The following is a 16,840-nucleotide window of genomic DNA, read 5'->3' on the forward strand; positions in this document are numbered from 1 at the left end:
CACCTTCCTTGATACCACAGTTTCTTTACTTCTGCAGAGGATAAAAGAAAATGCCCAATAATATTTGAGTTCCTTTTTTAGGGTAATCATATCCTCCATGAACCCCTTCTCCCCATTATCTTACTTGGCAGCTGGGTCACTTATCTATGAGGCTACCCTATAGCTTTTCTGGTGCCTGCCTTTCCCACACTGTACCATCTGGATGCCATGTGAATTCTCATTCTCTTCGCCTTATCCCTCCCGCATCTTAAGATGTAGCCTGAGTCCAGCTCTAACTCCACTTTCCTACAGGCGGATTCTCTCTTTAATTATCCTTTTCCTGCTTCCCTCCTCTTTCTCCCACTGGTTGTTCCATTGCTGGCCTCTCTTCCTGCCTGGTTCTTAAGCATTAAATCAACAGAAATATGTAAATAGCATTCAGGCAAAGAAAAGAGTTGTCAAAATGCAAGACATGATTAATTACCAGATGTATTGTGCAGATGATAATTGCCATAGGAATTCAGAGGAGACATGATGTGAGCGTGCTAATGAACCGTTTCTTTTCCTCTCCAGCAATTCTCCCACTTGACTGTTGTTTCTTTAATCATTGCCGTGGTTCTCAAAATGTGGTCCCTGGACCAACAGCATCAGGCACCTCCTTGTTAGAATTTTTGTTAGAAATGCAAATGCTTTGGTCCCTCCCCAGAACTGCTGAGTTAGAAGCTCTGGGAATACAGTCCAACAGCCTGTGTTTTATTTAAAACACTCTCCAGGTGATTCTGATAAGCACTCAAGTTTGAAAACCACAGGCCGAACTCTTATGGCAAATAGTGGTTTGAGTTAAAAGAAGTGGCAATGATTTTTGTGAGCTAAAATCAGCAATAAATTATACAATACCTCACAGCTTAGAGATCTGTATTTCATATCTACCACAAGCGAATCTTGCCACCCAAATCCTCCCACTTCCCAGAGGCCTAAAGAGATCCATCCCTTGCTACTTTCTACATGGAATTCCTTTCCCCTAACTCTGAATGTTTGAAGAGAGAAATCAAACCACATGTCAGATCTTTAAAGACAACAAACATCAAAGGCAGAGCTGGGATTCCACCTCCTCTCAGAAACTTTCCATTATTTTATTGTTCATGCAGAAGAACAATGTGACAAGCAATTAGAGGTAGTTTGGCCCCTGTAAGCACTGTGCCAAGGGCTTGACATAGATGCTCACTGAATCCTTGTAACAACCCTGAATGGAAGGTGCTATCACCCTTCACCTTTCAGAAGCAATCTCACTCTTTCTTCCCTATGCTTAACTCATTGATGTTCTCTGTGTGCTCATATTAAGGGTTCCCAAGGGGAAATGGAAACTCTTTTTTGGGAGGGGGGCATCTATCCTTCCAGTTAAGCATGTAACTTCTATGGGGAATGTAGAGGAAAACCTCTGGATACATAGTGGATTCAGTGACTGGATTAGGAAACTGTAATAGTCAGGGTTTGCAGGAAAAAAAAAAACCCCACAAGATATTTATTTATCTATCCATCTATTTATTTTAAGGAATTGGCTCATGTGATTATGCAAGCTAGCGAGCACAAAACTTGCAGGGTTGGGGCTTCCCTGGTGGCGCAGTGGTTGAGAGTCTGCCTGCCAATGCAGGGGACACGGGTTCGAGCCCTGGTCTGGAAAAATCCCACGTGCCGTGCAGCAGCTAGGCCCGTGAGCCACAATTACTGAGCCTGCGCGTCTGGAGCCTGTGCTCCGCAACAAGAGAGGCCGCGATAGTGAGAGGCTCGCGCAGTGCGAGGAAGAGTGGCCCCCGCTTGCCGCAACTAGAGAAAGCCCATAAATAAATGAATGAATGAATGAATGAATTAAATGACCCACTTTAAAAAACAAAACAAAACAAAAACCTGCAGTGTTTGCTGGCAGGTTGGAGACCCATGAGAGCCAATGTTCTAGTTTGAGTCTGAAGCTAGTCTGCTTTTGAACCTGGAAGAACTGATATTGCAGACGAAGTCTGAAGGCAGTCTTCAGGAGAATTATTTCTTGCTTGGGGGAGGGTTTTTTTTTCTTCTTTGTATTATTCAGGCCTTCAGCTGATTGGATGAGCCCCACCAACATTATGGAGGTCAATCTGATTTAAGTGTTAACGTCATCCAAAACACCATCACAGAAACACCCCAAAGAATGTTTTTTTAATACATAAATTTATTTATTTTATTTATTTATTTTTGGCTGCCTTGGGTCTTCGTTGCTGCACAGGCTTTCTCTAGTTGCAGCAAGCAGGGGCTACTCCTCATTGTGGTGTGCGGGCTTCTCATTGCGGTGGCTTCTCTTGTTGTGGAGCACGGGCTCTAGGTGCACAGGCTTTGGTAGTTGTGGCTCACGGGTTATAGAGCACAGGCTCAGCAGTTGTGGCACATGGGCTGAGTTGCCCCATGGCATGTGGGATCTTCCCGGACCAGGGCTCGAACCCGTGTCCCCTGCATTGGCGGCAGATTCTTAACCACTGTGCCACCAGGGAAGCCCCCCAAAGAATGTTTGACCAAGTATCTCAGTAGCCCGTGGCCCAGATACACTGACACATAAAATTAACCATCACAGGAACACCCAAGTTTAGGCTGGAATAAGAAAGCAAGTCTGACAAGTGGGACCCATAGCTGCCTTATCCTGAAGGGCTGTGTCTGTCTTGTTCACTAATTCTTCCTCATTGGCTAGTAGGGTCCACAGCACATAACAACTGAGAATAAATATTAGTTGAATGAATGAAATAAATATTTATTCAAAATGAATGAAAGCTTCCTGACATCCAACAAAGAGAGAAGTGGGAAACAGTTTTAATACTTCTCCTCTCCTTTAATTAGAGCTTGCCTAAGGAACAATCATCCTCTGGACCTGAAATTTACTCACATCACCATAAGCTCTAGTGAGACATGGAGAAATGGACGGATAAGTCCAACTGGTTAGTTTCAGATTGCTCTTTGAAGAATGAAGGCAGGAAACGTTCCTACCCTCCTTTTTCTTTGTGAGCAACCAGTCAGGTGCCATGATCCACAACTGGTAATTCAGAGAAGATCCTTAATCACGTGATTACCACACACAGCAGTGACCTAGTTCTCCTATTGGAGAACTCTTTCAGCTTCAGAGAGGTATTGAGAGATTGATAGGTTAACTAATTCCTCCTCCTGGGTCAAATTTCAATAATATTTGATAACCAAGTATCCTCCAAACAAAGAGAAGCTGATTCCTAGAGTCCCAGTGTTTAAAGCATTTCATCTCAAAAATGGTGCATAAAAATCATCTGGAAAGCCTTTTAAAACCATAGACCTTGGGGCCCTATAACCAGAAATTCAGTAAACCTAGGATGAATCTGCTTTTTTACCAAGCAGTCCCAGGAGACACTGATATACGAGGTATATGGGACACTCACACACACACACATGCACCTGACATATATAAAGGAGAAAGTTCTCTTAATTCTTTCATTTAAGGATCAACTTAATTCACAAAGAAAATGTTCATATATCCTGGGAAACTTGTTATTACTTATTCTGTACTTTATACTTTTTTGTTAACATTATTAACGCTAATATTATCTTTAATTTCAGTAAGCTTTACTGTTTATGAAGCACTACTATTTATATATTATGTTGTTTGATCCACCCAATCACCCTCTATAAAGTAGGCAGAGAGAGGTGTAATTATCCCCATTAGACTGATGAAAAACTGAGATTTAAAGAGATTAAGGTACTACCAGATCGCTCAGGTAGTAAGTAGCTGAAAGATGACAAATTTTTAAGAACACCAAAATTATTTTTGGTCCCAAGAGTGAATGTGAGTCAAGCTCTGGTACTTCCTTTTCACACTTTTGTGCATTGTAAGTGCTACCAGGTATTAGAGGCTTCAAAAGGAGAACACAAAATTCTTTCTTGGAAAATTAGCCAATATTGCTCCTTTCCCGCCCCAGTCTGAATCCTGGCTCTGCACTTTGCCTGTTTCTTAGCTAGAGGTTTCAATCACGATTGTTCTTGCCATTTTCTACCGCTTGTATTCACTCTTTAAGCCTTTGGTGGTTCTTGGGTCTGTGTGAGCAGTTGTGGATACTGTGGCCTCATTTCTCCAACTCCATAAGACGCTTTAGTTTTCTTCCTCTAAATATCTGGGGCTACCCTTCAGGACTTCCCTCCAGAATTCAGCTTTACCCCAAGTTTGAAGTCCACCTTTGTCCTACCCAGATAGCAGTTAGCCCTCTCTAGAAAAATTGAAAATTCACTTAATGGGAAATAACATTTTTATTAGCAGAGAGCACAGCTGTCTCATCTTTTGCTTTCATATGTAAAAGCTCTTATATGCCAATTTCCCTGTAAAAATCAGGTTTTATGCCTGGTTTCCCACTGTAATTAGCTCCCCCTTTCACTCTAGAAGTGTCTCAGATTGCATAATAAATTAGATGGCCATCCTACTCAGTTGACATCTCTCCACAGGAATTCAACTTATATGTTTTAGAATAACTGTTAGCATTTGGTGCTTCTCAACGTTGGTTAGACAACGTTACTCAGGGAGTTTATTAAAAATAGATTTAAAGCTCCTCTACTCCCCCCGCACCCGAAAACTTCAGAAACAGCATTTTAGAGTAGAGATAAAGCATCTGTAATTTAAGAAAGTTCCCAAGTGATTCTGATCATGTTCTTCTACAAACCCAAGTTTGAGGCTTTCTCTTCAATTGTATTTCTCTCGACCCCTTGGCAGCTGCATGACCTTGGGCAGATTCTGTAACTGCTCTAAATCTAATTTCATCTGTGAGGGTGCTATAAAAAGCACCTTGAGAATCTCAGTGGATTAACACAGCATAGGTTTATTTCTCATTCGTGTCATGATCCAGCACAGGTTGGAAGGGGGTTCCAACCTCACACACATAGTCAGGTCCAGACTCCTTCCATCAGGCTCCGCTGTCCCCTCAGAGTTCCCTGATGGATCCTCTAAGCCAAGCTGCCAAATGAGAGAAAAGAGAGGATATGGAGGATTGTGCAGAAGGTTTTTAAGGGCCAGGACTGGAATTACATACAGGACATCCATGTATGCATTTACTGGACAAAACACAAGGACGCGGTTGCCCCTAACCATAAAAGAGGATAGAAATATTACATAATTGTACATCCAGGAGAAAAGTGAGTGACTGGATGAACAATTATTCAGTCTCTGCCATAGACCCCCATTCTGGTCACCAAATATTTCTTGACACTTATTCCTTCACATAGGCAATCCACAGGAGACAACCCAAATCCTAAAACCGCTCCAGTCTCTGTGCCCAGCTTAAGTCTAGGATCTGCAAGGGATGCACAGTTCTCTCCATCAGTTCCAGATGCAGCCCCTTCTAATCTAGACATCTTTTTTAGATGAAAAAAGACAACTTATACTCCCTTTCCCCAATATACACCCAATATACAATGATGGGTTAAGGAAGGGGATTCTCAATAGGAAATCCCATTTTCAAAGGAGTAGAAGGGAGACACTCAGCAAAATTTGCCCATGGCTAGACGGGCAGTAAGAGGCTCCCTTCCTTGAGGTTGGAGATGTATTTTCATTAGACCCTAGTTTTGCTCTCTGGGAAGAACTCCTTTGTCCCTCCTTCTCTGTGGTCCCTGACTCTGCCCTTTATGGTGTTTTTTTCCCAGTTGATAATCTCTCTGTCCCTGTCTGAAGAGAGCACTGGGGTATATGTCTTGGAGGTTTTATAGGAGTCCACTTCCTACTGAAGCAAGTTTGGAAGCCCAGTGGCTGTTTTACAACTTGGAAAATACTTCCCACCAGTCAGTTCCATGTGCCAGTAGCCTTGCCCAAAGTTCTTTCCTAGATATAATCCTCAAGCCTGATTTCTTTCTTTCCGTCTTTGCCTCCATTATTCCCCTGCCCCTCTCATTCATGGAGACCACCTTGAAGTCATCTGAAACAATATGAAGGAAGGACTCACACCTAACTTGATTTTGGTCAAAAGCCTAAGTCACTTTGTTCAGTTGAGGAATGTTACTAGATCTTTGTCACTCACAACATTTTAAGAATCTTAACTTTGGGGATCTAGAAGCAGTTAGTTTTCCCAAATCCGATGCCCCAAATTCCTGGACTCATTCTATCTTCTTCCACTGTAACTTGTAAATGGGCCAGTTGATTTGATTCCTATGTTGTTTTGTGTTGTTGTTGTTCATTTGTTTGTTTGTTTGTTTGTTTTGTCATACCTTGTCAAAGAACCAATAATAGTCACACTTTCACTAACACTTTGATATTTTCCAACTATTTTTCCTGGAGCTACAGTTCAAGTACACATGTTAATTGCCTTCCAAATTAAAGGAGGTGACAGTTTTGCCAAATATTTCATCACCACGTAACATGGTCACTACCTTTCCAGCCTTTGAGGTTAGCTTCCTTGCTACCTATTATGCAACTGCTAAGCCAATGTCATCTATTTTGGGGTTGTGTTTAGGCAGAACTCCCACTTCAAGGCACCAGTATAAGTATGTATACTGTCTAATATAACAAAACAACCAGAGTAAATGTTTATTTCTTGCTTATGTCACCAGGGTAAGCTCTGCTCCACACACTCATTCAGGAACCCACGCTCCTTTTATCTATTGGTTCCAATGTTTCTTTGGTGCCTTGATGTTCTCTGCAGGATCCTTTGCATCCACTCAGCAGATAAGGGATGAGAGACAGTTTGGAGGATTAGGTCAGAGATTTTAATGGGTCAGTGGTTTATATCACTTATGCCCACATTCTCCTAGCTATACCTGACTGCAAGAGTGCCTGGGATATACAGTCTGGGAGAAAAGAGAAGTGATTTGATAACTAATATCTGGTCAGTCTTTGCATACCTTATCTGTGAAATGGAGTTAGTAATAGTATCTACCTCATAAGATTGTTGTGGGATTACATAAAATAATTCATGGAAAAAACAGTCCAGCATCAGACTCACAGTAAATGATCAACATGTATTATTTTTCCCATTATTATTATTATGCATATTTTCGGTGTTGGCCAAAGTTAAACATTCTCTGTGAGATGTTTCTAGCTAACTTGAAATGATTAAGCTCTCAACTGGCCAACCTCTCCATTATGAGAGAAAATCCACCCAAGGTGAATTCCTGCCTCAGAAATCAGGCTATTCTAGGGAATTCACAGATAACAGACATTAAACTCTTTCAATAAAGAGGGTCATGCTGGTGAGGACACCCCACAGAAAGTCACTGTGTGAAAGGAGCCAGGTAAGCAGGAAATGGACCTCACTGTGGTCAAGAGTAAGGGTATAGATGTCCAGAGAAAAGGTACAAACTGCTGAAATTCTGAGCTAGCAATCACCACTTAGAGCAGAGGGCAGTCTACAAGTGTGTGAGTCTTGAGTTCCTGCTGTTTGCCTGGATGTTGACTGTGGGGCAGGGGAGAAGGGCAGGCCCACAACTGCACTGCATCCCAAGAGCCTGGGACCCGCAAAATTCATCTGTGATAATTTGGAATACATTTTTCCAAAATGTCATCAATAATGTCTCGTTTCCCTAGGTTCACTCACAAAAGCCTATTTTGCCATCAGAGTTAATTTAGGAAGTTCTAATAAATGTAGAGAGTCTACAGTCCTGGTTTTCAGTTATAGCTGTTTGGCCTGACAGCTGTGTGGCATTTTGAAAAATCACTCAACCTTCAAATTCTAAGTTTACACCTACTAAATGGAATAAAGCTATGGTGGGTTTGTATTGTGTCAGCTTAGCTAAGCTGGAACTGTGTTTCCCAAAATTGCCTTCTCTGCAAAGTTTTGGATTGGCATGGGCCCCAAGAAACATTCTACACATGATTTGGAAGGTGGAAGTGAAGCAGACACTATATTCTTACGCTCAGAATTAGGGGCAAGACACCAGGTGCTGCTGCAGCTCATGTACTTTGTCGCCGATCTGATGGCTCACCTGATGATCCAGTCACAGACAGGCTGCAGCTGCTGCAGCCCTGAGTCCTCCTTTAGCTTCTCCAACTACTGAGTGAGGTGCAGGTCTAGCTTTGTGTTGAAAGGTTCCAGCTTTCCCTGCAGGTCATTTGCATCACCAAAGATGAAGGCTTAGAAAGGATGTAAGACCAAGGCAGGTCCAAGTTGATCCTTGGAGTTCCAGTTTGCCTTTGGTCTTCTCTACTTTTATTGCTGTATCAATTATCTATTGCTGTGTAACAAATAACCCCAAATCAGCATATTAAGACAACAGAATTTATCATCTCATGCAGTTTCTGAGGGTCATGGATCTAGGAGCAGCTTACCTGGGTGATTTTGGCTCAAGTTCTCCCATGAGTTATTAGTCAAATTGTTGGGCAGGGCTGCAGACTCACCTGGGCCTGAAGAATCCAGTTCCAAACCCACCCATGTGTTTGTTGGCTGACCTCTCTTCCTCACTGGCTGTGGCCAAAGGTTCCATTTCTTTGCCTTGTGGGCCTCCCATGGGGCTATTACAATGAGGCTGGTGGCTTCTCCCAGAATGAGCAATCCAAGACAGAGAGAAACAGTGAGTGATCAAAATAGAAGCCAAGATCTCTTTTATAAACTAACCTCAGAATTGACATCGCTTCTGCTATATTTTACTGGTCATACAGACTACTACTTGTACAATGTAAGGGGGGACTATAAAAAAGGAGGGAATGCCAGGAGCCAGGAATCATTGGGGCCATCTTAGAGGTGGGCTACCACATTTCCCTATGGGTTCCTGAAGTCAGCACTGACACAAAGACAACAGTCACACATTAGTTGTTTAACCAGCCCCTACAACTGAATGAGTCATGTCATATAATAAATCTCTTATTGTAACAGAGAAGAACTTGATTCCATATTGGATCTATTCCTTTAGCTCTAACCCTTGTGCTGTTGCCTGTGCTTAGTCATGCTGGCTCTGTACCTTTTGTAAAAGAATGTTGCCTATAGCCTGAAATATACAGGATAGCCTATTTTCAGGGCTCTGACCTTTAAAGGTATAACATTTTTCCATTCATATAGAGATAAAAATTGCAGAACAGAAAATAACAATTGTCCTGTTGGAGTTTTATAGGACCACTGTGACCAGATCTACATAGACAGCTGTAAGAACAAAGGATTCCTGCACCAAGAAGTTTGCAACAGCTAACCACACCCCCTCTCCTTTTAGTATAAAAGAACCCTGATTTCTAACTTGTGTAAGGTGGTTCTTTGGAACACTAGTCCGCATCTTCTTGGTCTGCTGTCTTTCCAAGTAAAGTCGCTATCCCTTGTCCCAAAAGCTCATCTCTTGATTTATTGGCCTGTTGTGCAGTGAACAGTACGAGGTTGGACTCAGTAATATTATATGTGGCTCCAAGTAGTTCTGTCTCTCTGATTTAACCTTGACTGACACAAGTATCTACCTTACAAGGTTCTTATGAAAATGAGTTGATAATACTTAACACTCTTACATTCTACAAATATAAGTTGTTACTGTTATTAGGCCCTAATCACCATGTGTAACTATATCTGTGGAAAAAACTCACTAAAATTTCCAACTTGGGATGTCAGGAACACATGTCCTCCCCTTTCTATTCTAAAGGATCTCAGTTCCTGAAATGCTTGGCTGTGACAGTGGGGGAGATTTAGGGCCAGAACTTTATGTGTTATGAGTTATGGGGTCCGTGGCTTCTTCCAACAGAAATCCATAGAAATACTTCCTTGCCCAGGCTGATTCCCAGGCACTTGCTTTATTTTCTTTTTACTATTTCCACTGATTGAAAAACAGAACATGAGAAGCTCAGAGCTGGGAGAGATCAGTGATAATCTAGTTCCACCCTGGTTTTGCCCATGAGCCTCCAACAGGCCAGATTGGGTACCACCTCTGATGATGGTGCTCAAGAGAGAGGGATCTTGGAACTGGGTCAAACTGGGGATGCTGGTTAACTCAACAAATATTTCCTGGGTGATAACCCTAGCCTACCAGCCAAGAGGGAGAGAGACAAGAGCTACTATGAAGCCTGGGGAGATGGCTGGAAGTTTAAACAGGGAGAGAGTCTGGAAGAAGTCGATGGGGAGAGAAAGAGAGCACTGGGTGACAAAGAAGAAAAGCAAGAAGTTGGGTCCTGGTGGCACCAGGCAGAGTACTTGAGGCTCTAAGCTCAGAATGCTAGGACTGGGGCAGACAGTTCAATGACACAGAGAAAATGCAGCCACCAAAATGCCATGTAGTGTCAGCACCACATGGTTAATATCCTCTTCTCCACTCTGATCACCTGAAGCCTCCAGTCTGATGTTTCATTCTCCCAATTTGAACAAAAATCAGACTCACAACTTTTCCCATCTCTGGGCTGTGAAGCCACACATATTAGCCTTTTCAGGGGCTTGTATGTCTAGTAGCTTTAGAAAGCAGTCATAAAAGCTCATCTTCTATGCTGGTCTCCCTTATTCAATCTTCTATTTTCCTCACTGAGATGCTGTCTCTTTGGTTTTACAAAGGACAGAGATGAGATTTATTTACAGTTCATAGAAAAACTAGATGGAGACTGAGCATTCTATCACAGGAGTTAGGATTGGTGGGAGCTCTTTAGTGGAGAAAGAATGCTGTCTGTAGAAAGAAGATGCTGGTGAGACCAGGAACTTGCAGAAGCTAAAGCAGGAGGAAAGCAGGAGGGAGAAAGGGGGAGTGCCTTTGGGAAAATTTTCTTTCTACTTTCCTCTTCCCACACCAGACTCACCACCAAACATTCTGTCCTAAAACGGGTGAGTTGGTTTCCTGTGGCTGCCATACAAATGACTACAAACTAGTTGGTTTAAAGCAGAAGGTGGCTTAAAGCAAAAGAAATGTGTTCTCTTACAGTTCTGGAGGCCGGAAGTCTGAAATCAAGGTGTCAGCACGGACACGTTCTCTCTGATGGCTGGAGGGGAGAATCTGTTCTTTGCCTCTTCCAACTTCTAGCGACTGTCAGCATTTCTCAGCTAGTGGTGGCATCATTCCAATCTCTCTATGGTCACATTGCTTTCTCCTCCTCTGTCAAATCTTTCTCTGCCTCATTCTTTTTTTTTTTATTGAAGTATAGTTAATTTACAATGTTGTGTTAGTTTCAAGTATACAGCAAAGTGATTCAGTTATAAAGAGTTAATATATATATATATATATATATATAAAGTTATATATATATATATTCTTTTTCAGAGTCTTTTCCATTTTGGGTTATTACAAGATATTGAATATAGTTCCCTGTGCTATACAGTATGTTTTTGTCATTTCCTATTTTATATAGAGTAGTGTGTTTATGTTAATCCCAAACTCCTAATTTATCTCTCCCCCTCCCCCCACCATCCCCTTTGGTAATTATAAGTTTGTTTTCTATGTCTTTGAGTCTATTTCTGTTTTGTAGATAAGTTCATTTGTATCATTTTTTTAGATTCCACATACAAGTGATATCATATGATATTTGTATTTCTCTTTCTGACTTACTTCACTTAATATGATAATCTCTAGGTCCATCCATGTTGCTGCAAGTGGCATTATGTTGTTCTTTTTTATGGCTGAATAATATTCCATTGTATATATATATGCCAGACCTTATCTATCCATTCATCTGTCAGTGGACACTTAGGTTGCTTCCATGTCTTGGCTATTGTAAATAGTGCTGCTATGAACATTGGGGTGCATGGATCTTTTTGAATTAGAATTTTCTCCGAATATATGCCCTCTGCCTCATTCTTATAAGAACAATTGTCCTTGGATTAATTGCCTACCCAGATAATCCAGGACGATCCCCTTATCTCCAGATCCTTAATTTATTTATACCTGCAAAGACCCTTTTCCCAAATAAGGTAACAATTACAGGTTCTGGGGAATTGAGTGTGGACATATCTTTGATGGGCACCATTCAACCCACTATAATGGGTTAATGCGAAACATGGGGTAAGGGCATTCCTAGGCAGATGTAGGCAGGGAGGGAATGGAAGGTGTCAGAGTAGAGAAAATATGAGCAGCTGCAGAAAGATGTGAAAAAAAACCTATTAAGTAATAGAGGATATAAATAGGGGAATCTATCTTGTTCACCCAAAAATAATATTAAAATAATAAAAGTTGAGTACTTACTAAGTTCTAATCACTAGGCTGAATGCTTTATGTATATTATCTAAATTAATCCCCTTATAATAATCCAAATAAGTGGCTACTATCCTTGACTTTATTTTACAGCTGAGGAACCTGATACTTGCCCAAGATCACATAGCCAGTAAACGATAGGCCGGTTCAAACCTGGCTGTCTGTCTCTCTGGGAGCCATTCTCTACCACTGTTCATTACTGCCCCATATTGGAATGCCCAAAATACATGAAACAGGAAGACCCCACTCAAGCCAGGAAGAGAACCTGTCTCCTATTGACCCATCCAAAATCTTCCCAGGGACCATGCCCTCCCAATAACCATCTTCAACCTATCCACTTTGGTTCACTCCTCTACATTTCCCCTATAACCACTCAGGACCACACCTCAGGTACCTAGGACCCCACCGATGAACCCACATTAACATGCCATCAATTGTGAGGAAATCCTTTGTCTAACATAAATTCTTCCAGCTCTAGCTGAAACTCATTTCCCCTTGTATTCTTTGCAGTAGAGATGGAAAACAAGACAGGAAGTCAGCATCCCCTGTACTGAGCTCCTTATCTTTTTCGGATCACTAAATGAGCCTCTCTCCCTCCCTCCACAACACACACACATCTTTTCCCAGACTTCTTTCATTGCAATTATTCATTTTCAATCCTTAGTATCTCTTGGTGTCCTCCAACATTTGAGAAGTTGTTGTTTTATTTTGTAACCTCCCTCCAAAATCTTACTTTAGACTTTGAACCTCACACTGCTTTCTTCCTTTTAAAAACATTCTTGGTTTATTTACTAAAAATAGTATTTACAATGCATCTTCAAAGCATTTCCTTTTATTTAGCATTAATATTAAAAATAAAAGAAATTGTATCATGTGAAAAAGACATTGATACATATGTCTGGATCTGGATCTGCCAGGCACAGTCATTAATATATGGAAAATCTGACTTAAATTGATAATCTTCTCTCTATCCAGGGTCAATTAAAACCCTGTGACAACTTCAACTTCCTGGGTAACAAAGTCATCCCATCCTAAACGGATGACCTTCCTGACCTCTGACTCTTATAGGTGACTCTCCCCTACAAGACTATTGATTGCCATTGTTATTCTGGAAATAACCCACCTCCACACAAGTGCCCACTTTCTTTGTGTGGTAATTCATTAGAAAGGATCCCATAGCTTTTGGTTAATGGGGCCAGAGCTTAAGGAACCCTTGGGTCTTTATAGGTTTGATTTAGCTAAGCTTTTCTCTTTCCCTTTAACTTGGAAGAGCAAGAACCCTTTGTTTTCAACGGGCGGATAGAATCTTTCCATTTGTGGTTTCCTCCCCATCAATACTTTTTTATTTGTTTTCAGTGGGATTGATTCAATTACATTTAAGTTTATTTAACTCTTGTCACACTTTGAGTCTTTCTTTTTTTTCTTTTTCTGCAGATGAGGTGTATGCATAAGCTCTTCTAGGAAGAGGAGTTGTCTCTTGGAGAATGAGATGAATCTCTCATTCATGATCCCAGGAGGCAAAGGCTGGAATAGCTGTCAAAAGAGGGGCATGTGGGTTCTGGAAGGAGATATAAAAGTACTCTAGGAGGACTTCCCTGACGGCACAGTGGTTAAGAATCTGCCTGCAGGGGCTTCCCTGGTGGCGCAGTGGTTGAGAGTCTGCCTGCCGATGCAGGGGACACGGGTTCAAGCCCTGGTCTGGGAAGATCCCACATGCCGTGGAGCGGCTGGGCCCGTGAGCCACAGCTGCTGAGCCTGCGCGTCTGGAGCCTGTGCTCCGCAACAAGAGAGGCCGCAATGGTGGGAGGCCCACGCACCGCGATGAGGAGTGGCCCCCGCTTGCTGCAGCTGGAGAAAGTCCTCCCGCAGAAGCGAAGACCCAACACAGCCAAAAATAAATAAATAAATAAGTACATTAAAAAAAAAAAAAAAAAAAAAAAAAGGTCTACAAATAACCAAAAAAAAAAAAAAAAAGTTGCACTGGGCAATAAAACAATGACTATTATTTGTCAGGCATTGTACCAGGTTCTGGATTGGGAGACACGAGGTGGAGGATAGTATAAGAATGAGGAATAATGATTCAAAAAAAAAAAAAAAAAGAATCTGCCTGCCAATGCAGGGGACATGGGTTCGAGCCCTGGTCCGGGAAGATCCCACATGCTGCGGAGCAACTAAGCCCGTGTGTCAGAACTACTGAGCCTGCGCTCTAGAGCCCATGCGCCACAACTTCTGAAGTCCACGCGTCCAGAGCTTGTGCTCCGCAACAACAGACACCACCGCAATGAGAAGCCCATGCGCCGCAACTAGAGAAAGCCCATGCAGCAATGAAGACCCAGCGCAGCAATAAATAAATAAATAAATAAACTCTTTAAAAAAAATGTACTCTTGGAAGGGGGCTCACTCCGAAGCTATTCAGACTTGAACTTCAGGACCCCCTCATTTGTATTGGCTGCTTCCAAGGTTCTGGAAGAGAGCCTAGCATTTTGTATTTGTCCATTTCTATCACTTTTCTTAAAAAGGAACCACCCCACCCCCCAATGTTATAAGCTTTAGCCCCCAAAGTCTGTAACCATTCTTTGACTGTTGCATTGTACACTAAAGAGAAAAACAGATTCCCCCTGGAGGGAGATACTTCCCCTGCATAATCAGAACTGGACTCAGCATGGGCAATCAGAACCTTGGATGAATGAGGTAGGAGGTAGAATAGGGAGTGTTATCCTAGGAAAACAGCAGCCTGGTATGGGAGGGCAAACCACACTTGAGGAAATGACAGTCTCCCGTATGGATTATGGCCACAACAGATGACATCCTCATAACAGAGCATCTTATTAAGGCCCTGCATGGAGGATAGTCCTGAACTGATCAGAGGCAAAAAACAAACAAACAACAACAACAACAGAAAGAAAAAAACACAGCAGGAGAGGGAGCAGGACCTATAGCAGTCAATGGAGAGCCCTGTGGGCCCAGTGGAGAAAAGCCCTCACAAGCACTCATTCTTTGACTCCGAGTCATCATGTTTAGAGGACCCCCAAATTCCCAATAGGTGCATAAGGTAGGGGAAGCTGCATAGCAGGAGCTTTGCCCCTGCCCCACTTCCATCTGAAAAGCACAGTTTTTTATCTGTCCTATATATTGGGATTCTGCTATGGACAAAATATTTGTGTCCCAACCTCCCGACCAAATCCATATGTTGAAGCTCTAACACCCAATGTAATGGTATTTGGAGATGGGAACTTCGGGAGATAATCGGACCATAAGTGTGGAGTCCTCTCGAATGGGATTAATGCGCTTACAGAGGAGACATGAGAGAAATGATCTTTCTGTGCCATGTGAGGATACAGCAAGAAGGCAGCCATCTGCAAACCAGCAACTGGATTGTCACCAGACACCAAATCTGTTGGCATCTTAATCTTGGAATTCCCAGTCTCTAGAACTGTGAGAAATAAATGTTTGTTTTTTAAGCCACACTGTTGATGGTATTTTGTTATAGCAGCCCAAGCTAAGAAAGGTTCTGAATAAAATTTGTTTATGGGAAAAAATTGCATTTCTTTAAAAGAAAAGTCCAACTATCAGTGATGTCAGGGTAAGACTTCTCTGATAGAGTGTGAAGCACAGAGGCATATTGTAGAACTCAGGTCTATAGATGCAATTTTCTATTTATTAAATCTCTTTCTCTAACATTGTTAAGAGTCTTTATTATGGAGAAACGATTATTTGTGATTATTCTGTAGAGGGTATTTTTCCAGATTTCTGACTCTAGCTAGTGCAAAAGCCTACCTAACATAACTAGAGGACTCTTCCACACATAGGTTATACATAATGAATAAAAACATCAGGCAAAAAGGAAGCAGATAATACTAAGAGCATCCAAAATCAGGATCATGTGCACATTTTTCTCTATCCATCCTCCCTTTCCTTCTCCCCCAACACTTGCAAAAGAATTTGTCTTATTTTACATCTTCCTTCTTGCCTATAATCTTCATAGATCTGCAACATTGCCAATTCTAAAGCAATCACCACAAGGTTACTGTACTGGAATAATACATCTTTCAAACAACTGCCAAAAAGCTTAGTATGTTAGTCTCTATCAAAGAGGCTGGGATTTTTTTTTTTTTTCAATCTACTTCTAACCATGCTTCATTTTGTTTGCCTTTCAGTCTCTGGAAACAATTCTTGAGAAATAAATAAGCAAACAATGGAATACACTGAGAGAAGTAATGAGGAAAACATGTGAACAAAAATGCGAATGCAACTTAGAAGATGAGGTTGTGTTTAAATATAGCCTGCTGATTAAGGTTGAGTTTTTTTTGAGCAGTTTGGAAAGACATTTGCTGGTGACACAGATGTGCCAACAGGCTTCTCAAGTAAATATTGACTTCAGTTGACAAAGCCTGACATTTTCTCCAGTTTTTCTGACACTAGCAAGACATTTGCTTCGTAGTATGTGAGTGAAGGTAGAGGGTAAATAAGCAAGCAGATTGCTTGCTGACTCTACAGGAAAAACAGGCAGTAGTCCACAGAGAACAGAACTCCCAGTGCCAAGGTTCCCAAACCTGGAACAGAATGTAGAAAACACATACAGATTCCTGGCCATGTTCTAATTCAGAAAGTTTGGAGATTGCCCAGGAATCTGTATATTTTTTAAGTCCCCAGGTGATTTTGATATACAGGCAGGTTTGGGGAATTACAGCTCTAAAGGTTCTAGCACAATTATAACTACTGGCCCAGCACCCACATCAGCAGGGCTCATGGGAGCCAAGATGGAATA

Source organism: Balaenoptera ricei, chromosome 1, assembly GCF_028023285.1.
Source record: "Balaenoptera ricei isolate mBalRic1 chromosome 1, mBalRic1.hap2, whole genome shotgun sequence".
In the NCBI taxonomy this organism is placed as follows: domain Eukaryota; kingdom Metazoa; phylum Chordata; class Mammalia; order Artiodactyla; family Balaenopteridae; genus Balaenoptera; species Balaenoptera ricei.